General features: G+C 51.0%; 1 protein-coding gene across 11 annotated transcripts in view; it reads left to right on the plus strand.

Moving 5' to 3' along the window:
- Nucleotides 1-7,919: 7,919 nt before the first annotated feature.
- LOC140704269 (uncharacterized) overlaps nt 7,920-24,515 on the plus strand; it is a 44,161-nt gene continuing 27,565 nt past the window's right edge. For 5 of the 11 annotated variants that reach the window (XM_078382356.1, XM_078382358.1, XM_078382359.1 and 2 more), the window contains exons 1-2: nt 7,920-8,196; nt 11,534-11,645. The gene's annotated coding sequence lies outside the window, so the exon portion shown is untranslated. Of the gene's footprint in view, nt 8,197-9,233; nt 9,474-11,533; nt 11,646-24,515 lie in introns of those variants that run through there. The other 6 variants (XM_078382354.1, XM_078382352.1, XM_078382355.1 and 3 more) reach the window with 2 other exon arrangements.

The raw sequence follows: 24,515 nt of genomic DNA on the forward strand, positions 1-24,515 counted from the left end.
AGCTTCTTCTCACAAGCTCCACATATATATACAGTACAGCCCCTCCTCCTGATGTCCCGCCTTCCACTCCCCATAGGATGGAACTTTCCCTCCAACCCATGACAGACAGGTAACATCAGTGCTGTATGTAACAATCCTCTGTAATATTACCAACTTCCAAACATGCCAGAGTTTTCAGTTTATAAGATGGTACTTTCTCCACAGCTCACTGGTTACACAGAAGTAAGCTGAGAGCACGGAGAGAACAAAAAAGGGTCTTTATGTAGCCTCTGTAAACAGGCTTCCTTCAGTCATGAGGCTTTGCTTCCTACAGTCAGGAGACTTAGCTTGCCCCAATCACGAGTCTTATGGAACTGACGTTAGCTGATGCTCTACAAACCGATTGGGACACACCTCACTGGAGGTGGAGACGGCAGGCTCAGAAGCAACGGGGACTCCTAATGTCCGAACATTCTCAACCCAGAGGCTAAATACTCAAAGCTAAGTTTTCTTAATGTTTGTGTTAGAAATGAGTCTGTGTGGGTCTTATAAACAAAGGTGTACTATAAATAGAAAAATACAGGTTTATCAATCTTTTTATCCTCTTCCCCAATGTTTTCTTTGAAAAAAAAAGTTATCCAAAATTCTCTCCCTTCCATGCATTTTCAATTGTTTTCATATTAAATCTTCATTCTTGCTTATAATACCTGAAATATATCTTAATTGATTTGTTACATAATAAGATTTAATATTGGTTATCTGATAACTTTCTTTTTGTAATATCTACCAACATTTCTTATTAATCCCAGCTTTCTTACTATTATTGCAATATATACTAATCATCACTCGCCATTATTTTAACTAACCCAGTGGTCAGGGAACAGGGATAAATTTCCCCAAATGGGGTAAGAATGAAAATCCTGGGGGTAATGAGGACGCGACCCTAACCCCATTCCCTCCTCCTCCTCTTCTACCCAGAGGAGGGAGTCCCCAGCTGCCTCATTGGAGCCATGATGGATGGCAGCCGGGGATGGGCCCCAGTCGGTGGCATATGTCAGCCGAGGTGGTGGTGACGGGGCTGCCCATGGCAGAGGGTGAGTGATCAGAGCATCCTGGCCAAGAGGAGCCTCTCCTTCCAGTGCCGGGAGAGGTGGATTGCGGCGGGGGGCGGGTGTGGTCACGAGGGTCTGGAGGAGCCCACCAGGCAGCAGTGCTGCTCGCCCAGCCGCATGGCTTCCTTCGGTGGCACCTCCATGTTGGCCGGCTGGGCCTGGTGGAGCTCTTGGCTTTCGTGTGGCAGCTGTCAGGGTGCTCTGACGGCATGGCTTGCAGGAGCTCTGATGCTGAGCCCCAATGCAGCTGCCGGAGCTGGTGATGGAGTGGGAGGCGGCATCGGGCACCCCTGGCAGGCAAGCCACCTGCTGCTCTTTGATGGTCACCCAGGAGCTGCCTGCTGGTGGAGAAAGAGAGCCGCCCATTTTTTTGGAGTAAAAGGTAAAAAAATTTCCCTGACCCTGTTCTAGGGTCAACCTCCACTGATCTCTCCTCTCCCCCCGAGGTCATCACCCATCTCCCTCTGGATCCTCAGGCGAAGTTCATGTGTAGGGGTTGGGGGCATAGGAGGGGCCCCAGAGTGATGGCGCTTGGAGGGGGGCAGAAGATAGGGGGTTGGCTAGGAGCGAGGGGGGCTAGATCCAGGCCCCTTAGTCTGCCCTCCGGCCAGGCGGCCTCTGCCCCTTTCCCCCTCCCCCGCTCCGGCCAGCACTGGAGGGGTAGATCCTGCCGGCCAGTTCCTCTGCTCCCCCCAAGAAAGGAGATCTCTGCTGGAACGTTTTCTCCTGGCTGCCCAGGAAGAGCCCTTTCCGGGGGTCAGGTCCCAAAGGCCCCCTCCAGGGCCAGCCCGTTTCCCAAGGTCTGGCTCCTCGTTTCCAAAGATGAACCACCTCTCCGACCGCCTCTGATTTTGGAGGCTCCTCTTGACAGACGGACGGAGGGGGCTTTGGGAAGAGACAGAAGAAGAAGTCTCGTCCCTCCTATATGGAGGGCTGGAGAAAATAAAGAGAGAAATGCAACCCAGAAAGAGTCCCTCCTCACAGGGATCATTTTAGCCTTTGTAGGTGGGAGGCAGGCCTTTTGTAAAGCCAATGGCTCTGAAGCATCCATTCCAGACCAACCCAGGCAACACGATAGGCGGGGAGGGGGGGAGCCAGCCGCAAGACCCCACCACCTGCATCCCTCCCAGCTCCTGCCAGGGTTGTGAATGAAGTCAGAGGGAAAAGCAGGAGTGGGTAGGTTGGAAGATAGCTGCGAATGTGGATGATACATCATTTCTATGGTGTCCATCTGGCAGCGAAGGTGGCTGCTGATGCCCCTGCAATAGAGGGAGGTTCCTGGCACAGGAACCAGGCCGTGACCTGAATCCTGACCCTCCATCCCCCCACATAGCAATGGGGGGGGGCAGGAGAGCCCCTGGGGAGAGGGGCTGCCCATTTCCTACACTAGGAAAAGTGTGTGCGTACGTGCGTGCATGTGTGTGTGTGTGTAGTCTTGTGTGAGGTTTGCTGCTGATGATTTTGGGTTAAAAATATTCTCAGGCAATTGTCTGAATCTCCTCTTGGTTTCCCCTTTTCCTGCATATCTCATACTGTAGATATTATTGTTGTTTAGTCGTTAAGTCGTGTCCGACTCTTCGTGACCCCCCCCCCCCATGGACCAGAGCACGCCAGGCCCTCCTGTCTTCCATGGCCTCCCGGAGTTGGGTCAGATTCATGTTGGTAGTTGTGGGTTTTTCGGGCTCTTGTTAGGGTTTTGGCAAGAGTAGAAATACGCAGAGTTATATTGAAGACACTTTACCAGTTCTTCTTGTTGCAAGACAGTTGTATTTACACGTATTTACAGTGGTGCCTCGCATACCGAACGCCCCGTATAACGACGAATTCGCATAGCGATCCCTTCTCCGGGATCGCTAATGCGGAGGCATAGCATCCGTCCATATGGAGAAAACTCGCTTACCGAAGGGTGCCAGGAAGGAGCCGCCGCTGCCGCCGCCGCCGCCGGCCGCGAGAGTCATGCGGGGCCGCGCTGGCCGGGAAGAGGAAGGCAGGCTGCAAGGCAGGCAGGCGAAAGGAGGGAAGCCGCGCGTTGGCGCGTCCTCTTCCTCCTCGTCCTTCTCCTGCTGCCCCCAGGGACCAAAGCAGGCTGCAAGGCAGGCAGGCGAAGGGAGGGAAGCCACGGTCCTCTTCCTCCTCGTCCTTCTCCTGCCGCCCCCAGGGACCAAAGCAGGCTGCAAGGCAGGCAGGCGAAGGGAGGGAAGCCACGGTCCTCTTCCTCCTCGTCCTTCTCCTGCCGCCCCCAGGGACCAAAGCAGGCTGCAAGGCAGGCAGGCGAAGGGAGGGAAGCCACGCGTTCGCGCGTCCTCCCCCCCACTTTCCCTCTTCTCCTCCTCTTGCTGCCGACCCCCCAAACCTCCCAGAGTTGGGCGATCAGCTGTTTGGCGGTTCTAAAATGGCCGCCTGACACCCGAAATGCCCGCATGCAGCGTTTTCGCGCCCTCCCCTCGTTTACCGGGCGCGAAAATGGCTGCAGCTATGGAGGAAACTTCGCTGAACGGTAAGTTTAGGGCCAATTGGAACGCATTAAACGATGTTTAATGCGTTCCAATGGGCTTTTACATTCCGTTTAGCGACGATTTCACATAGCGAGGGTTAATCCGGAACGGATTAACCTCGCTATGCGGGGCACCACTGTACAGTTATATACAGGCAGGTATCTTAACAGCACAGCAGGAACTCTTTATACAAACGGACAGCATGCGTGGCAGCAAGTGATAGTGGAGGAAGAGAGAGAAGCAAACACACAGTCCACTTATATACATATACATGGCATATTTTGTCCAATCAGAAAACAGATGACTTCATCCTTTTGCACCTGGTCTTCTCCTGGTTTCAAGTCATTGCATCATGTCCAGAGTGATTCAGCACTCTCACATCTGTGCACAATGGCAGCTCGTTAATGAAACACATATACTGTACAGGTTCAGGCTTATAAAATTTCTATACTCTGACACCCCTCCTAATTTTTTTATGCCTGAACACAACACAATCCCAGCTCATTTACACATTTCTCATGCTTCTGTGTACATAAAGGTTTGGTCAGTATATCAGCTATGTTATCTTCAGTTTGACAATACTCTAATTCAATTAATTTCTCTCTTATAGCCTCTCTTACATTATGATACTTAATGTCAATATGTTTACTTCTGTTTTTTACTCTTTCCGTTTCAGCCATGTGTATACATGTGGTATTATCTTCCATCACTTTTATTGCACCACTTGTCTCATTCTTTAAATCTTTTGTTAACTGTTTGTACCATGTTAATTCAGAACACAATTCTGACAATGCGGCAAATTCTGCTTCAGAAGTTGAAGTTGCTACGGAACTTTGTTTTCTGGATTTCCATCCAACTATGTTGTTTCCAAATTTTATTACAAATCCGGTCATGGATTTTCTGTCTGTCTCATCATTGGCCCAGTCACTATCTACATAAGCAGACAGTTTTAAATCTTTTGATGGCTTCAATATCAAATGGTAGTTCTATGTCCCCTTTAAGTATCTAAACATCCTTTTTACGCCTTGCCAGTGCTTTTCACTAGGTCTGGCTACATACCTGCTTAGAATGTTCACTGAGGCTGCTATATCTGGATGTGTCCAGTTTGCCAAATACATTAAGCTTCCTATGGCTGAATGGTATAATTCTTGGTTTTCGAAATCTTTACTGATTTCATCTTCCTTTTGAAAGTCTACCGTCATGGGAGTACTTACACTTTTACACTCTCCCATGCAGTACTTTTCCAACATTTGTTTGATTTTTAGCTCTTGACTCAATTCAATCCCTTGTTTTGTTCTCTGTATTTGTACACCTAAGTAATTTTGTATTGGTCCCAGACTTTTTAATTTAAATTCCTTTTTTAACTGTTTCTCAAACAGTTCTACTTGGCTCTGACTCTTTGCCATGAAACAATATCATCAACATATGCTAGTAGTATGTTTAAGTCATTCCCATTTTTCTTGGTATATAGACAAGGATCTGCCAGACTGCTACTATATCCCAGTTTTACCAAAACTTGATGCAAACAATCATTCCAATTCTTAGCCGATTGTTTTAAACCATAAATCGCTTTGTTTAACCTATACACTAATTCTGGCTTTGTACCTTCATATCCTGGTGCCTTTGCCATGTGTAGTTCCTCTTTCAGGTCTGCATTTAAATATGCAGTGGTAATATCATAGTGATGGATTATGTAGTTCTTTGTAGCAGCTAAGGCTAACGCCATTCTAACAGTTTCAGATCGGGGTAAGTAGCATGGAACTGCTGCACTAACTCAGGAGTGTGTAAATTACTGGCCGGTTCCACTCCCAGAAATCCTGGCCAGCAGAGGCGGTGGTGAAGGCTTCTGGGAGTTGCAGTCCAAGAACCTCTGGAGGCCAGAGGTTGGGGACCCCTGGACTCTGCGGGAGACCCTCTTCTGCTCTTTGCCCTTCACAGCCCTGACCATGGCTTTGCGTCTGGGGGAGGAGTGGTCACTTGACGAAAAAAAGGGGAGTCAGATTCTGGGATGTTCCCTCGCGTGGTATCGCTCTGTGAACGGCAGGGGTGCTGGGGGGGGATGGACTCTTGTTCAACCCCCCCAACCCTCAGCTTGTGGAGTGTTTCAGGTTTCCATTAATTCCCCGTACTATTTCACAGAGGAACGAAAACCCAGAAAGAGGCTATCCAGAAGAATGTGGTGGTCCGGCACCCCTCGTGCGATTTATTTATTTTATTTATTTATTTATTCAATTTATATGCCGCCCAAACTACCCAGAGGTCTCTGGGCGGCTTACAATAATTAAAATTCAATACAGCAAAAGATAAAATAATTAAAATACAATTAAAATACAATTAAAATTGCCATCAGACCCACAGCTAATATAATTTCAATTAAAAGCCTTCTGGAACAGGAAGGTTTTGACCTGGCGCCGAAATGTCATCAGTGTCGGCGCCAGACGAATCTCAGTCGGGAGGGCATTCCATAGTCTGGGGGCAGCTGCTGAAAAGGCCCTTTGTCTACAAGCCGTCCCTCTTACCTCCTTAAGGGACGGCTCTTTCAAAAGGGCCCCCTGGCTAGATCTTAACTGCCGGGTAGGTTCATATGGAAGGAGGCGGTCCTTCAGGTATCCAGGGCCCAAGCCGTTTAGGGCTTTATATGTCAAAACAAGCACTTTGAATTGGGCCCGGGCAGCAATTGGTAGCCAATGTAACTTATACAGAATCGGCTTGATATGTTCCGTGGCAGCTGCACCACTCACCAGCCGCGCAGCTCGATTCTGGACCAGTTGCAATCGCCGGACCGTCTTCAAAGGCAGCCCCACGTAAAGCGCATTGCAGTAATCTATGCGGGATGTTACCAGTGCATGTGTGACTGTCATGAGACTCTGCTCGTCCAGGTAGGGCCGTAGCTGGTATAATTTCCACAGCTGAAGGAAGGCGCCCCTGGCCACCGAGTCCACCTGGGCTTCCAGTGTTAGACTGGGGTCCAGGAGCACCCCCAAGCTGCAGACCCTGTCCCTTAGGGGGAGTGTAACCCCATTCAGGGCGGGGAAATGGCCCTCCAGCCTGTCCGGTGAAGCACCCACTAACAGCACTTCCGTCTTGTCTGGATTGAGTTTCAATTTATTAACCCTCATCCAGTCCATTATCAGGTCCAGACACGAGTTCAGCACAGAAACTGCCTCACCTGGATTGGTGGAAAACGAGAGGTAGAGCTGAGTATCGTCAGCATATTGCTGACTCCTCAGCCCAAACCTCCTGATGACCTCTCCCAGCGGTTTCATGTAGATGTTGAACAGCATGGGGGACAGTATTGAGCCCTGAGAAACCCCATGACATAACTGCCATGGGGCAGAGCAACTGTCCCCCAGCACCACCCTCTGGATACGGTCAGCTAGGAAGGAGCGGAACCACCGTAAAACAGTGCCCCCAACTCCTAACCCAGCCAGCCTATCGAGAAGGACACCATGGTCGATGGTGTCGAAAGCCGCTGAGAGGTCCAGGAGTATCAACAGGGTCACACTCCCCCTGTCTCTCTCCTGGCAAAGGTCATCATACAGGGCGACCAAGGCAGTCTCTGTACCAAAACCCGGCCTGAAACCCGATTGAAATGGATCCAGAAAATCCGTTTCATCCAGCAGCGCCTGGAGTTGCCCGGCCACAACCCGCTCCAACACCTTGCCCAAATAAGGGAGGTTCACCACTGGTCGGTAGTTGACCACCAGCCTTGGGTCCAGGTTAGGCTTTTTAAGGAGTGGTCGAATCACCGCCTCTTTCAAGGCGGTAGGGACCACTCCCTCTCTCAGAGAGGCATTCACGGCCTCCTGGACCCAAGTGCGAACCCCCTGGCAGATCTTCCAATTAGCCAGGATGGGCAAGGGTCGAGCGGAGTGGTGGTAGAACGGACATATCCAAGCACCCTGTCCACATCATCAGGTCTCAACAATTGAAACTCATCCATTAATACTGGACCTAAGCACGGCGCACTGGACACTCAACTTCTGCCTGCTTTTTAAGACCTTCCAGGAGGACCTTCGCTCAGCCTCTCTGGCCCCCAAGGTCTGGCCATCCAGCCGACCACCGTCCCCTGCACCAACAAAAACAGTTAAGACATAAAGAAGCAAAGAGGAGAAAGGCAGGAGAAAAGGAATTTTATATGAATGAATGAATGAATTCAAAGCTAATTAAGAATCTAATAGGGAAGAACAATGGGGGACCCAATGAGAACTCGCTCCTCCTGCGCGTCACCCGTTGCTGGGCGGAAGCCCTCCGGGGCGTCTATTATGTCGTCTATGAGGGGGGTTGCCTGGCAACCCGGAGACCCAATGAGAGCTCGCTCCTCCTTCCGCGAAGCCCCTCCCCTCTGGAAGGCTGGCTGGGCAAGAACCCCCCTTTCTTCCCCCTCGCGTGACTGACAGGCTGCCCTCCAAGCCAACCCAGGGCTCCTCTCTGCGCACGCGCAGGATCCCCTCCCTGGCTGCTCGGCTCGCTCTCCCTCCCGCGCATGCGCTCCTCTTCCCCCCACAGAGGGGGGTGGGGTGGGGGTCTGTGGCGCGTGCGCAGTTACGAAGGCGGCCAGAAGGTCTCCCCTCAGGAAGGCGGTTGGGCGAGTTTTAGTGGCCTTTATGGTAAGTAGAAAAATCCCCCCCCCGCGTCCCTGGGAGAGGTGGGGGTGGTGGGGCTGAGTTTTCCCCCAAGAGGTTTCGGGATGGCGGGCAAGGCGTCTTTCTAGGAGGGGCGGGAGGCTTAAAACGTCCCTTCAAGGAAGAGCCTGTCAGACGGAGGGGGGGGAGAGGGAAGAGGAGGTGACTCCAACCCCCCCCAGGTTGTGGGTGCCCCCCCCGGGGGGGGCAGGGACTCTCCGTGGCTGAGCGCCTCCTTTAAAGCTTTAGAGAGAAAGGCCTGTTTTTCCAGTGGAAGGGAAGGCAATGTTTTTCCCCCTCTGGGTCTCCTCGAGAGGGAGGAGGAGGGCGGATTCAAAGGGGAGAGGGGGGGAATCTCTCTGGCCCCCAGAGAACCCCACCCCCACCCCTCTCACTTTCCGAGTTTACAACCTCCGTGTTAATGGTTCAGCTCCGTTTTACACACACACACACACACACACACACGCACACACACACACACACACACAGACAAGGGCATCCCTCCGGCCCTGCCAGGAAGGTCAAGAAGGCGCGCTCTTCCCCCCCCCCCGGTCTTCCCGCATCGTCTTTCCCCCGCCTTCCCCCCCCAACCTCCATCACACACGCCTACGGGCTTCTCTCTCTCTGGGCAGATTATCCCCCCTTCTCTCTATAATATACTGGTATAGATATATTGGAGGCGGAGTTAGTTCGAGGCCCCTCCTGTCAGCCTCTTCCTTCTTATATTTGCAGAACCTCCTTTCGCTCCTGAAGGGAAACCACCTCGAGCGAATCCCCTCAGAGAAGGAGGCTCCGAACGGGGAGAGCCTTCCAAGGGGAGGGAAGGGAGAACCACCCCTCCACCCCCGCTCGCCTCAGTATCCCCTCCTGAGGGGGGGAAATAGTGACCGAACCCCCCCTTCCAGGCCCCGCCCCCTTCTCTCCCCCCCCCCCACCAGAGGACGGTTGGTCCCTGACGCGCCTGCGCCCTTTGGGGGCTTTCTCTTCCTTCCCGCCCTTTTTCTCCTCCCCTCCCCCCCTCAAGACCGGCGGTTGGAGGGAAGCCCGGAAGGAAGGAAGGAAGGAAGGAAGGAAGGAAGGAAGGAAGGAAGGAAGGAAGGAAGGAAGGAAGGAAGGAAGGAAGGAAGGAAGGAAGGCAGGCGGGGGGGGGCTCTGGAGAGAGAAAAGAGGAGAGGCGCCTCACCCTCCCCCCCCTCGGAAGTTCCTGCCCCCCCTCCCTCAGCGACGATACCCACCCGGTCTCTCCTCCTTCTTGGCCTCAGGTATGCACAAATTGGGGGGGGGTGTGAAGAGGCCGCTGGCCCCTCATGACCCTCTGCCTCCTTCTCTCTCTCTCTCTCTCTCTCTCTCTCCATTCTTGGGGGGGAGAAAGCGGGGGGGGGGGAAGAGAGAGGAACCTAGAGCTATGAAGGGGGAAGAGGCGCTGCTCTAACAGGAAGCGGAAGCCCCCCCCCCGGAGATCACCCCCCCTCCTGCCTCCCTCTCCCCCCCCCACCTCTATGGGTCTCCGAGGATCTTCCCCCCCATCGGGTCTGGGCAGGAGGTGGGCAAAGGCGGGGGGGGCGTGGACAGAGGGAGGGAAGAACGGGACGTGGCATAAGCTGTATGTGGGGTGGGGGAAGCAGAGACAGAGGGGGGGGGGGTCATTTCCAAAAACAGTGGAAAGGAACCCAGATGGCAAACCTGACCCCCAAAACACACCCCCCCACACACACACACCCTCCCTCCCTTCGGTCAAGGCTGGCCTTTCCCTTCTTCTGGGTCCCCTCCAACAAACGCACAAAGAAGCCAAGGCGAACGAAGGAAGGAAGGGCCTCTCTGGGGCCCCGATCCCAGGCTGTGGGTGGAGAGGCTCAGCGTCCGGTGGGGGGGTAGGCAGTGTCCAGCCTGGGGGGGGAAGGAGTTGAGATCATGACAGGACATAGGCGGGCAAGACATGGCAGGAAAGGCTCTTTGAAACAAGCCTTTTCGTGTTTTCGTGTGAGGGGGTAAAGAGTTCTTTCCACCTCCCTCGGGGTCTGCCAGGCTTCGGCGCCTGTGAGAGTCGGTGCGTTTCGGGGGGGGGGGCGACTCTTTCTGCAACCGGCTTGCACGTTTTTGGGGGGAGAAATGAGAGAACGAGGCTATTCTGGGGAAGAGATACCCTTCCAGGTCACCAGAGTTGTTCATTTTGCATTCTGACGGGACGATTTCTGTAGCTAAAAGGAAGCCGTGGTCATTCATTTCTGAACCCGAGTCGCTGCCTGTTTCTGTCAGCCTTTAGGCCGGATGAAGGAAAGGATGAAGGAAAGGGAGGTCAGCCTCGGGAAATCTGATTTCTCCAACGCCCGTCTGCTCTGTGGCGCTTTTGCACTTGAGGTGCTGTTTCTCCTTTTTTAAACCAGCACTTCCACACATTTGGTCCATTTGCATTTTAAAATCCAGAGGACTGTTTTTAACATTTTGGGCGGCCTGAGGCCCTCCGACCAGGAGAAAAAGGGGGGCTACGAATGAGAATTCCTAAATCCTGAAGAAAGAAACGGGTATGTTTGCTTAGCCCGGTTGATTAGGCAGAACAAAGAAATCAAGGGCCTAAAGGCTGCACAGAATGTTTAAAAACAGGGGAATTGCTGAGCTGGAGAAGTTGAGCTCCTTGCCTTCAAAACATTCTGAAGGGACTGATGGGCAGCCGGAGCCTGATGAACAATTAATTAAGATTGAGGTTGTAAACTCCGAAAGTGGGGGATGGGGTGGGGGGAAGGGAGAGCTGCCTGCTCAGGCAGAGGTTTCTGCCTCTGAGCTAGGTTATTCCCCCCCCCCCCGGATGTCTCTGTTGGGAGCCTCAAGGTGGGTGTGGCATCTCTCTTTTGCTCCACCTCTTCTTCCTTCGCTTCTCCGTCTCACCCACCCCACGTCCTTCTCTCCTTGCACTGAGGCTGGGGAGCCCCTCCAAGCACAGTCCCCCCATAGGTGTGGGCAGCTGTGTCAGGGTTGGTCTGGGACTTTCTTACAAGGAGCTCCTGCCTCCCTGGACACAGTGCCAAAGCCTTACCGAGAAAAGGTTTTTCGCTTTAGCCCACGCTGCTGCTTTTTCTGGCCACCTTCGCCTCCAAAGGACCTTGAATAGAATTACTACTCCTTTCTACTGGCCCAGTGGTTCAAAATCAGCCAGACATAATTGTCGCAGCTGACCTGTTTGTCAGAAAACTGGAGATGCGACTCAGGTTACTGAAGCTGAACTTCAGAGGATGCCTGTTATTTCCAAACCTTTAAAAAAAAACATTTGGATGTTGTGGGGCCTTTTCCACCCAGTAAGACTGTGTTTTCTCCTTCCCGCTTCCAGTGGCCTTTGAGGAGGTGACCCCGTATTGCCCCCAACAAGAGCGAGGGATCTTCTGGATCGAGGTTCAAGATCTCTGCACCAGGATCTCCTACTGGAAACGAGGTCTCTCCAGGTAAGGATCCCATTGTCTCCTGGGCTGAGACTGTGAAGGATGATGGTTGGCTGCCCCCCCCCCAGAGATGCTTCGGTCAATGGAAGCACCCCGAGCGTGTGTGTCGGGAGCCCAAAGCTCCAGTGCCACAGTCAAAAACAGGACCGGATATTTAAGAAAGCATTTTGTTCTGCTGCTCCACACAACTGAAGAGTTGGGATCCAGTGCAGGTTTTGGATTTAACTTCATTTTTTAATAGTCAATTGTCTATTAGAAATTGTCATTTAGAAGTGCAATAGCCGTTCTCATTACTTACTCCCCCCTCTCACCCCACTCTCTGTCCCATTGCAGACGTGGGATACGAGAGCTTCGAAACATGCCCTTAAAATGTTCACATTTCAACCTGGCTCACGACACCCCCAAATGCAAGAGCCTCAGAGGCTGATACTAGCTTTGCTACTCCTCAGTATCTATGATGAAAGGTTCTCCCTCCTCAATAAATTCTTTTTATTGAAGATAAAGGAGATTCTTTGACTGCCCGAAGCCTCTTTATTAATTTTTCCTGTACTGCCGTCTGCCCTCTTTCACTGTGTCCGGTTGTAGCCAAAACCCCTTGAGGATTCGTCCCAAATTGATCAGTGGCTATTCTGGCCATCTAACATGTGGCTTATAAAAGGATTGTAAACCACATTTTCCTGATCCTCCCACACACACACACAGACACACACGCACACATGTGATGTGTTGTATAGAATGACATTTCCAAGGAGTGAGCTATGGATCCCCAGAGGATTGGAAAAGGTGTGAAAGGGAGGCAGAGAGGTGTGGAGGAGGAGAGGGAGAAGGGAGGTTGGGCCCATCAGCTGCCCCACCCTTTGACCCTTTCCTGGCTGGCTGGCCCCATCTCCATGGGTCTCTGCACATGCAGAGGTCCCTTGAGGCACATCTCATCTGTGTGTGTGTGTGTGTGTGTGTGCATGTGTGTGCATGCAAACCTCCCTTCGTCTCGGGGGGGGGGCTTCAATCCCTCTCAAGCACCTGGGGTGCAAGCACTCCCCCTTCTCTCCCTCTCCCCTCTGAATGCTAAGCAAAAAGTGGGGAAAGGCCTGGGGGGGGTCACTGTGCCTGTGCAGTTGGGAGGGGCAATGGGGGGCTCACTTGGAAGCCATTTCTCCCCCCCCCCCTTAAGGAGAGGAAAAGAGGCTCCTCTGGGCAAACGGTGACACTTCGGGTGGTTCTCCTTCTGGGGGGGGGAATCCCTCAGGTTTTCTCTCTAAGTGCAGTCAAGGAGAGCCCTGCCCTCTGCTCCTCCCCTCCCCAGGAGGGAGAAGAGGGAGAGCTTTTTCTGCCTTTTTCAAGGCTTTGTGGCAGGTAGAATTTTGCTTTTTTTCTTTACTTTTCTCCTCCTCCCTCCTCTCCTTTCCTTTTTAGCATTTTTTTCATTCTCCCTGTTTCTTTCTCTCTCCTTCACCCTCCTGAGGGAGAGATTAGACACTGAGGAAGGCAGCAGGAACACTTCCACCCCAATGGCAAAAAGTAAAATACGGGGTAGGAAAAAAGCTTTTCTCAGGGCAGTCGGCCATTCCAGCCGCAGGAGCCACTTTCTTGATCAAGCAAGGTTTTGAGAGTGTCGGAAGGAGGGAAGGAGGGGGGGGAGAATAGATAGACAAGGGGATGGAAGGGAGGAAGGAAGACGCTGATGATGGAAGTGTGACAAATGCCCACCCCTTGCTACTTAAATGCAGTAACCGGATGACCACGAATACAAGCAGCTCTCCTTTATTAAAAAGCACTTTTGCAAAAGCGGGCGTCCTAGCTGGGTAGACACACCCATCATTACATGTCCTATGATATTTAATCGCCTACTTCCGGCTGCAGGGGCCCTCCCTTGCTTCCCCCATTGGTCTGGGCAATCCGAGGTGTGCAGCCTATCCAGTGCGCCTAAACTGATCACAGGAAGCCCCGCCGCTGTTTACATCTCCCACTCCCCTCTTTTCCTAGACCCCAGACCCTTATTTAGGTTCACTCACTTCATCCTTTTGTCAGGACCATGGGGCACCTCCCGTATCTGCACATTCTCTGTTGGCTTCCCGGATCTCCCCTAAACTTCCTAATGTCAGCTACATAATTAACAAATGCATGTACTAATTGGTTACAGAAGCAATCGACTTAATCATTATGTCTCTACAAGATCCTGCCAAAGCAGCCCTGATTCCTCTATTTCTCACACTCCCTCCTTTTCTTATTTCAGAATTTGCTGCCTTTTGCGTTACTTTTCTTTGCCGTTAGCAGCCTCAAAGGGTTTAATGTTCCCTCTCTTTCAATCATAGTTTCCTTCCCAATTTCTGGTAACCCATAGGTCTCTTCCCTAATTGCCATCATTGGAATAAAAACACCCCGATGTGTCTCTTTTATGCATCCACAAAGCATGGGACCACAGTGTAAAATGCAACAACATACTAACCCTCTTACTATCATCATTACTGCTCCCAGAAAAGCTGTCTTTAACCACCCTAAATTTGGTAGTCAGCTCCTTAACCAGGATAATGGGTTCCACCCTTCTTCCACCCTTCTTCCACCCTCAGCTACTTCCTCTATATGATTTATATGTTCCTCAATTTTGTTTCCCATAATCGGGAACATACACACGACACTCCTTTCCAATACATTTACACGTTCCTTCTTGTAACAGCCAAGATTATGTCCAAGGCCTTCCTGTTCTGCAAAGATAACTGTCTCAAGTGGCTCAGTTCTATTTTTATTAGCTCCAAGGTTCCCCCTGTCTCGTTTGCTAATATTTCCACCACCGCTTGTATGCGGTACATGGCATGGTTGAGGGACCTTAGACCCTCAAAAGGCAACAATGGACTGTAATCCTTGACATATTGATGGAACTGTTCAGTTATTGTCCAGTAGTGGGATACACTTTGTCTTGGTTGGAGCATGCATCCATATGATTTTGCTTCATTCTGTGTTTTTGGGTGGATTGACTGGTCCTTTTACTCTGGTATGATGAGTCCACCCTTTTCCCGCTATTCGGACTGTGATCTCAGTGACCAAGAGTGCTCGGAGTGGGCCGTCCCAATCATGTTTTAGTTTCTGGTCTCTCCAGCACTTTATCCACACCCACCATCCGGGCTGGTCCTTGTGTACAGCAGATTCCAGTGGTGGAGTTTGAGCCAAAAGCCCTTTTGATTGGAGAAAAGAAAAAGAGGTGGACAGGCCAAGTGTCTATTGTATAAGAAACTTGTCATTGGTTTCCAACTGTGGGTATTCTACCTCCCCCCATGTATGGTAAGCCAAACAACATCTCCTAGGGTGATAAACCGATATCCTTCCGGGGGGCAGTCCTGATTCTCAATAATGCAGTTGGCAAACATCTGCTCCATGGCAGCTTTGTTTCCAGTACTAACTTTGCCAACTGCTTTTTCAGCGTTTGATTCATCCACTCCACATGCTCAGAGGAAGGACGGTGCCCTGGAGTATGAAATTCCCATGTTATTCCCACACCATCCATTATTCCCTGTAGTAATACTTTAGAAGTGAAATGACTTCCTTGATCTGACCCCACTGTTTCTACTAACCCACGTCGAGGTATTATCTTTTCTAATATGATTTTTGCTACACCTGCGGTCATTGCTGATGCCATTGGATATGCTTCCACCCATCCTGTCAGGTGATCTACCAAACCCAGTAAATACTTCAGTCTCCCCAATGGCAATAATTCTGTGAAATCTATCTGCATACTCTGGAAGGGACATGATCCTGGATATCTGCCACCTTGTGGCAGTCTTCTCAAAATCTTATTTATTTTCTTGTGCACCACCACCTCTTCTTCCCCCTGGAGTGACGGACAGGCTGCCCTCCAAGCCCACCCACAGCTCGTCTCTGCACACGTGTGAGATCCCCTCACTGGCTCGCTCTCCCTCCCGTGCATGCGCTCCTCTTCCCCACAGAGGGGGCTGGGGTTAGCCAGCAGGGTGGGGGGTTTGCAGCACCTGCGCAGTTGAGAAGGCGGGCAGAACATTTTGCCTCAGGAAGGTTGTTGGGCGAGTTTTAGTAGCCGTTCATTTTTTAAAAAAATTCCTCCCTCAGGAGAGAAAAAACGGGAGGGGGGATGTGCTGTTTTTTCAGGGTTCAGGGGTTCACTCGTACCCGCCTCTTATCTGTGTGTCTTCAGGTCCACACCCTGCCCTTCTAAAGGCTTCCGTGACAGGCAGAAGTTCAACAGGGCAGGGTTTTTCCTCCGGTCCCAACCGTCTCCTCCTTCCCCACACGTTTGAATGGGGCAAGAGAAGAAATCCCTCCCTCCCCCCCCCGGACGAGGCTGGGCGGGCCAGTTGTGGTACAAAGGAGACGTGGGCCAGCCCTGGACTTTGGGGTGTGTGTGTCACGTCTCAGAGCTTGGGGGGAAAGCCCCCCCACCAATGGAGGCCAACACGATCTCCCCACCTCTGCAAAGACTCTCTACAATGCTTTTTGTCAATAGTGGTTGTGCGAACATCTGAGAGAAACCCCACCACCACCTTTAGCTGTGAAAGTGCTAAATAACTCAATCCAAATCTTCCAATTTCCCTGCTTGGTAGAGGTCATCTTTCAAGCAAATCATCAAACATCCTGCCTTTATAGCAGAATGACCGGGTTCCACCACTGAGGTGCTTGGTAATACTTGATGTTTTGGATTTTATGCACATTGTGGCTCTTCATATCCATAGGTTTCAGTTTATTTCATTAACCATAGATTTCAGTAATGCTGAATGTATTTTAGGGCTCTTTTATTTGTTTGTTTGTTTGTTTATTTATTTATTTATTTATTTATTTATTTAATTATTTAGGAAACATGTCACAAAACATCTTGTTTTCCTTGTATGTGCTGTATAATCATTTCCCCCTTCTCTTTTTTCCATTTTGTGGTTGGATCTAACACTAACTGGATTGTTTTATGACATCAATAAAATGGAGGAGGACAACAAAGTGCTCTCTGTACAGATGACAGCGAATGCCCAGTCTCTGCAATGCATTTTGTCAGAAGTAGTTGTGCGATTGTCTGATGTTCACCACTGAAATCCTGGGTTGCTAGAGGCCTATTGAGCAGCAGTATAGAGTGGTGTGATCCATCCTTCTAACATGTTCCTGCTCGTCCTGGAAAGTCTGGAGAATTTCCAGTATCTTCTTGTTGGTGGCTCAGAAGTCAGCTCCACTGAGTTTGGCAGCCATTAATTCCAGGTTAATGCCTTTGGGAATGCAGACTTCATTGGAGAGGACTGCGGACGGAAAACATAGGCCTCTCTCTGGAAGCAGGATTGCAGCCTGCTTGGATGGCATGAAACCCCCAGATCTTTCTTTCCTTGGGCCAGAGGCAACACAGAACAACTAAGCGATTTGCCAGATCGTCTCTCTCCCCCACGCCATATTAACAGGCAACATCAAGAAGATCTGAGGCAGCCAGCATTAAATCTTTCCTAAATACACGTTGAGGGGCCTCGAGGACACTGACCGAGGTGTGAAGGGGCCGCCAATTCCCCTGTGAATGTGGGTGCAAAAGCCCTCTTTTCTTAGATTCACTCGGTTTTTTCTTCCCACTCCTTTCCGTAGCCGGCTCTAAGTGACTTCCAGGTAACCCAGTTCTCTGTGTGTCTGAGGGCTAGACATTTCCCCGAGATTCTACCCATTTTAAGCATTGAATTGTTCTTTCCTTCCACATTATAGTCCTGGCATCCTCTGCTATTTCTACAGAAGTCACCAAGGTCGTGAATAACGTTTCCTTGATTTTATTTGGGGAGGGGAAGAGCCAAAGAGTGGAGGCATATTTTGAGGCACAGGCTTTTGGGTCTTTTTTTCTTAGCTGCCACCTCCCTCAATAAGTCCCTCTGAGGCAACACCTGCTAGGTAAGAGATTTTATCCATAGGGGTTGGTTTCAGGGATCCGGCAACGATTCTGAAGCTTTAATAGGAGAAATGCCAAAACTTGTTCTCTCTCAGTAGGTGTAGACCAATTCTTTATAGCAAACACTCGAATATCTGAGGGTTGGCAGTATCCTGGTCCAATCCAATAACCCAGATTGAGCCATCGACATCTATCAGCTTGTACCTTTAAACCAACGTTTTGCAATCTGCACAATACAATTTGAACATGTTCCATGTGAGAAGCAAAATCAGGACTGAGCATCACAATCTCTTTCACATAATCATATGCCAAAGGCAAATCTTTCAAGAGTTGTGTTCTTCAAACCATGTGCTAATTTTTAAAACGGAATCTCCCAACGTGGCTGACAAAACTGGTTTTTATTTCTTGACTCCTCATCTATTACCACTTGAAAAAGACCTCCTTCCACTCTAAGTATAGACATAAATCCAGAATTAGATGCCCTCTCTGTTATAGTCTCTACGCTGGGTAAAGAAACACAATCTCGTTCAGTTATCTGGTTCAATTGACTGAAATCCACTTTGAAAATAACACGATCTGAATTTTCTCTGGGTACTGTCCATATAGGATTATTCCATTCTGACTGGCTACGCTCAATAATTCATTAACCATTCTCTCCACATGTCTGACATTGGTTCCTTCAACATCCATAGGATCACAAGTAAGAGGTCCATGATCACCAGTATTAATCACGTTTCACTATTTCATAATTACCAGGTTCATCAGAAAACACTTCACTGTAATAGACAAGAATAGATTCAAGCCACTCTTGTGCAATCCCCTTCTGGATCTTGAGTTTCCCCAAAATCATCATTAACCAAAGCATTTTCAATATTTCCAAAAATAGGCAAGATTTCTTGATCTGCTTGATCCAAAACTGTTTTTTTACACACATATGCATTTTGGCTATTGGAGGCAGATACAATTTCATCCTCTTGACATGGCAAGCTAAAGATTTATTACTAGGACCTTTCACCTGGAGAAGATAACTGGTCGTCCTTAATCTTTGCAAAATTCTGCATGGGCCTTCCCGACTGGATTCTGATTCTGCAGCTTCTGAAAGTTTTGCTCCGAAAACATGGTCTCCAATGGAAAATTCTCTGCTCCTTACATCCCTGCAAGTTGAAATCGCCCCCACCCCCCCGAACGAGGCTGAAGTTAGCTTCTTATTCGGCCAGCTGCTTATTCACTTCTTATTCGTGTCCCAGCTTCTTATTCAGAACATGTTGTATTTCAACTATTAAACCAAGTTGGATCACTCAAATATCAGTGTATTAATCTGGTCCTCACACGACCAGATAGGCGGGATATAAATAAAATAAATAAATAAATAAATAAATAAATCATATCTCTAACAAATTACAATAGTATTTCGCCTGGCCCAACACTGTTTTGGGCACGGAATAGGCTGGTAAAGTGGGCACGGCTGCATATTTTACCATTTTGAATAAAAAGCTGGAGTGTTGCAAGGGTTAATGTGCCTTGGGCCACAAATTTCACACCAGAAACCAGCAGAGGGGGGTTACTTACATATGACCTACTTGGATTTTGCCTGGCCCAACGCTGTTTTGGGCACGGAATAGGCTGCCAAAGTGGGCACGACTGCATATTTTACCATTTTGAATAAGAAGCTGGAGTGTTGCAAGGGTTAATGAGCCTTGGGCCACAAATGTGACACCAGAAACTAGCAGAGGGGGGGTCACTTACATATGACCCAATTGTATTTTGCCTGGCCCAACGCTGTTTTGGGCACGGAATAGGCAGGCAAAGTGGGCACAGCTGCATATTTTACCATTTTGAATAAGAAGCTGGAGTGTTGCAAGGGTTGAGTCATGGTCAACTTCTTTATTCTCATAGTGGCGATAATTTTATTGATTTTCGTTTTTGCTAAATCTTTCAAGCACTGATAATATATCTAATTACCTTTTACGCCATAGAGTCACTGATAATTGAAAAAACTTTACTATATTAATGGAGCACAAAAATGTATAAATGAGTCTGTTTAATAATTCTGTGCAAAACAAGAATATCTATTTACAATAATACAGTGGTGCCTCGCTTAACGAGCGCACCGTATAACGACGAATCCGCATACCGATGAGGTATTTGCGATCGCAAATGCGATCGCATACCGATGGCACCTATGGGCAATAATCGCTTTGTGATGATCGGTAAGCGTTTCGCTTACCGATCTTTGCAAAGCGATGCCGGGAATCAGCTGTTCGGTGGTTCCAAAATGGCCACCGGAAGCCCCAAAATGGCTACGTGCAGTGTTTTCCCACCCTGCCCTCGTTTACCGAGAGCGCAAAAATGCCTACGCTATGGAGCAACTTCGCTGAATGGTGAATTTGGAGCCTGTGTACAATGGTGTCCCGCATAGTGACGTTAATCCATTCCGGATTAATCGTCGCTATGTGGAAACATCGCTAAACGGAACAGAAAAATCATTAGGAACGCATTAAACTTTGTTTAATGCGTTCCTATGGGTGATAAACTCACCGTTCAGCGATGTTCCTCCATAGGGGCAGCCATTTTCGGCAACACAGTGGGCCGTCCATTTTGGAACTGGCGACCAGCTGATTGAAAATGGGGCCTTTGGCATTTTCTCCAGCTGAGCGGCGGGAGCTTCAAAGGCCCGCCACTCAGCTGGAAGAAAATGTCTGCAGTCGGTCGGCGGTGGCTTTGGAAGGACCCCGAAGCCACTGCCAACCGCCCGACATTTGCCTTCCGAGCTCTCAAAGGACTTTCCCCCACATTGGAGAAAGCCCTTTGAGAGCTCGGAAGGCTCTCAGGTACCCGGACCCCGCCGCCAGGAGCAACGCCTTGACCGCCTGTCCCAGCTATGTTGGGACTCCCTGGAGTCCGGGCATGGCTGGGATAAGTGGGTGCAGCGTGGGCTGCCCCGCGCCCGGCCAGCGTGTCCGAGCGGCGGTGGAGAAGACTCCCCGAGGCCTCTCGGAAGCACTGGCCGCGAAAATGCCGGCCAGCGCTACCAAGAGGCCTTGGGGGAAGGCTTCTCCTCCACCCCTCAGATGCGCTGGCCACCATTTTCGTGGCCAGCGCATCCGAGGTGCAGCGGAGAAGCCTTCCCCCAAGGCCTCTGAGAAGCGCTGGCTGTGAAAATGCCGGCCAGCGCGTCCGAGTGCTACAGCGGAGCCTTCCCCCTCCTCCCATCTCTGCACGACCCACCCCTCACCATCGTCTCCACCGCTGCCACTGGGTTTCAAAAGCGGCTTCCAAAGCCCAGCGGCAGGAGCGGAAATGGGGTGAGGGGTTGGGAGGAGGGTGGCCGTGATCCGCATCGCGGCCGGCTACCCCATCCATGGACGGACTCCCGAGAGTCCAACCATGGCGGGGGTAGCCGGCCGGGACGCGGATCCTGGCCGCGGGGGCAGGGTGGGAGGGATCTGGATGCCTTTCAGGCATCCGAAGCGGAATCCCGGCAGAATCCCCAGAAGGACCCTTCGGAAGGGTCCTTCCGAGGCTACCGCCAGCTGGGCTCCCGCTCAGCTCGGGGAACATACCACCTCCGAAGGGGAATCCCGGCGGTGGCCTCGGAAGGACCCTTCGGAAGGGTCCTTTTGAGGCTACTGCCTGCATTTTCCCCCAGCTGAGTGGCAGGAGTGGTCCTTCGGAGGCACCCGACACTCAGCTGGGGGGAAATGGTGCCTATGGGCAAAAATTGCAAAGCGATTTTTCCCCATAGGCAACATCTTAATGCAATCCCAAAAGGATTGGCAAAAAAGCCATCGCTATGCGGATTCATCGTTAAACAGGGCGCTCGTTATACGAGGCACCACTGTACCAATAAGCGTCCTGTACCCCCTGGTGATGCAACTGACCCACAGCATGTCTGTATTGTCTGATGCATGCTATTTGCTCAAGCCCAAAGGCCCAAATCGGCAGTTAATATTGTTTAAAAATGTTTTACATGTCAATGATTAAGAAAAAATATTAAACCATTTGACTCTATAAATAGTCAATTTAAAAACCAACATCCTCATATTTGTAAAACAATATGTCTTAAAATTGTTTTCTCTTGTACAATCCAACACATTGTTATGGTACATACGGATAAATGATTTTGAAAGTTCATATTTGATATTTTTAATTTGTAGGAACTTACAATACTAAATGACATGATGTCTGTACAGAAATGAGTGGAAGACCATAAACATACTTTTGCAGGTCAAGTTTTTATACCATCACTACTATCAATGACAAAATCCAACGCCGAAGAATGCATTAATAATACCAGAATGATCAGAATTTGGATAATGAGATGGATGACTATCGCGAGCATTTTGTTTTCACTTTTACGGAGAGAGATGATATGGAAACATTTCTTAGAGCAACAAGAGACAAACAAAAACTACTTGTACATACCACATTAACAGGGTAATTCAATCAACCCTATTAATTTACCAATTGTGAAAAAGAACTTAAATCCATTCAATAAGCACCTCTATTTCTCACTCTCACATAAATACAGTGGTGCCTCGTATAACGAGTGCCCCGTTTAACGACGGATTCGCATAGCAATGGCAAAAATGCCATCGCTTTTGCGATCATATAACGAAGGTGCCTATGGGGAAAAATCGCTTTGCGATATATTCCTCATAGGCACCATTTTTCCCCAAGTGAGCGGCGGGAGCCTCCAAAGGAGCGCTCCCGCCACTCAGCTGGGGGAAAATGCCTGCGGTGGCCTTTGAAGGACCCTTCTGAAGGGTCCTTCTGAGGCCACTGCGGGGGGAGGGTGGGGGGATCCGATGCCTGTCAGGCATCCCGGGCTCGGATCTCACCCGCTGCCGGTTACCCAGCCTTGGCTGGGTAACGGGTGGCGGGTGGGATCCGAGCCTGGGATGCCTGAAAGGCATCCGGACCCCCCACTCTCCCACCCTCCCCCCGCGGCTTGGATCAGACCCGTGGGGGCTATCCCTGCCATGGCTGGACTCCCAAGAGTCCAGCCATGCCCAGGGTAGACCCCGTGGGTCAGATCCAAGCCGCGGGGGGAATGTGGGGAGATCGGATGCCTGTCAGGCATCCTGGGTTCGGATCTCACCCGCCGCCGGTTACCCAGCCTTGGGTAACCGGCGGCGAGTGGGATCTGATCCCAGGATGCCTGAAACGCATCCGGATCCCCCCGCTCTCCCACCCTCCCCCCGTGGCTTGGATCGGACCCGCGGGGGCTAGCCCTGCCATGGCTGGACTCCCAAGAGTCCAGCCATGCCCGGGGTAGCCCCCATGGGTCAGATCCAAGCCAGATCCAAGCCGCGGGGTGAAGGTGGGGAGACCTGATGCCTGTCAGGCATCCTGGGCTCGGCAGTGCGGGGCGTCAGGGACAGGGTGGAGTGGTCCCGAAGGCTTCCAGGCTTTTGCCCGGAAGCCTTTGGTCCCCCCACCCATCCTGTCCCCTTCGCTGGCAGCCACCCACCGCCGCTTTCCCCAGCCTGGATCAGGTGCCTGGGGACAGGGTGGAGGGGTCCCGAAGACTTCCAGGCTTTTGCCTGGAAGCCTTCGGGATCTTGCCTGGAAGCCTTCGGGATCCCCCACCCACCCTGTCCCTGCCAGTTTTTAGTCCATTGGAACGCAATAACCAGGTTTTAATACGTTTCAATGGGCTTTTAAATTTCACTTTACGATGTTTCCGTATAGCGACGTTAATCCTGGAATGGATTAGCATCGCTATACGGGGCACCACTGTAATAAGGGATAAAATCACAGATCCATGTGTTAACATACTCAATCCACCCCAGAAACAGGATATTATTCACAGATAACTGCAGCTGGCTGCATTTGGTTCTAACGGAATAGTTTTGAGTGAACAAAGTTTTAGTAAATTATTCTGTTTGATATTCAATTTTGATATACAGTGGTGCCTCGTATAACGAGCGCCCCGTTTAACAATGAATCCGCATAGCGATGGCTTTTTTGATATCCCTTTTGCGATCGCATTACGATGTTGCCTATGGGGAAAAATTGCTTTGCGATTTTCCCCATTGGCACCATTTTCTCCCAACTGAGCGGTGGGAGCCTCCGAAGGACCACTCCCACCGCTCAACTGGAGGGAAATGCAGGCAGTAGCCTCGGAAGGACCCTTCTGAAGGGTCCTTCCGAGGCCACCGCCGGGATTCCCCTTCGGAGGGGGTATGTTCCCCGAGCTGAATGGGAGCCCCGCCGGTCAGCTGGGGGAAAATGCCAGTGGTAGCCTCGGAAGGACCCTTCCGAAGGGTCCTTCTGAGGCCACCGCCGGGATTCCACTTTGGATGCCTGAAAGGCATCCAGATCCCTCCCACCCTGCCCCCGCGGCTGGGATCCGGGTCCCGGCCAGCTACCTCCCCCATTGTCAGACTCTTGGTAGTCCATCCATGGATGGGGTAGCCGGCCACGATGCGGATCACGGCCACCCTCCTCCCAACCCTTCACCCCCTTCTTTGCCACCGCCGCCGGTCTTTGGAAGCGGCTTCCGAAACCCAGCAGCGGCGGCGGAGATGAGGGTGAGCGGTGGGTCAAGGAGGGCAAGGCTTGCATATTCCAGAGCCTTGCCCTGCTCCCAAACCCTCAACCCTTCTCTGATGCCGCTGCTTGTCTTTGGAAGTGGCTTCCAAAGCCCAGCGACGGCGGCGGAGATGAGGGTGAGGAGTGGGTCGAGGAGGGCAAGGCTCCGGCGTTCCCAGCCACCCTCCTCCCAATCCTTCACCCCCTTCTCCGCCGCTGACGCTGGGTTTCGGAAGCCGCTTCCAAAGCCGAGCCGCAGCGTTGGAGAAGGGGGTGAGGGGTGGGTCGATGAGAGCAAGGCTCGGGTGTTCCCGGCCGCCCTCCTCCCAACCCTTCACCCCCTTCTCTGCTCCCGCGGAGCGGAGGGTAAGGGGTGGGTCGTGCAGAGCCGGGAGGAGGGGGAAGGCTCCGCCACCGGCGCTGAGACGTGCTGACCGGCATTTTCGCGGCCAGTGCTTCCAACACAC

The sequence above is a fragment of the Pogona vitticeps genome, chromosome W (genome assembly GCF_051106095.1).
Source record: "Pogona vitticeps strain Pit_001003342236 chromosome W, PviZW2.1, whole genome shotgun sequence".
NCBI classification, from domain to species: domain Eukaryota; kingdom Metazoa; phylum Chordata; class Lepidosauria; order Squamata; family Agamidae; genus Pogona; species Pogona vitticeps.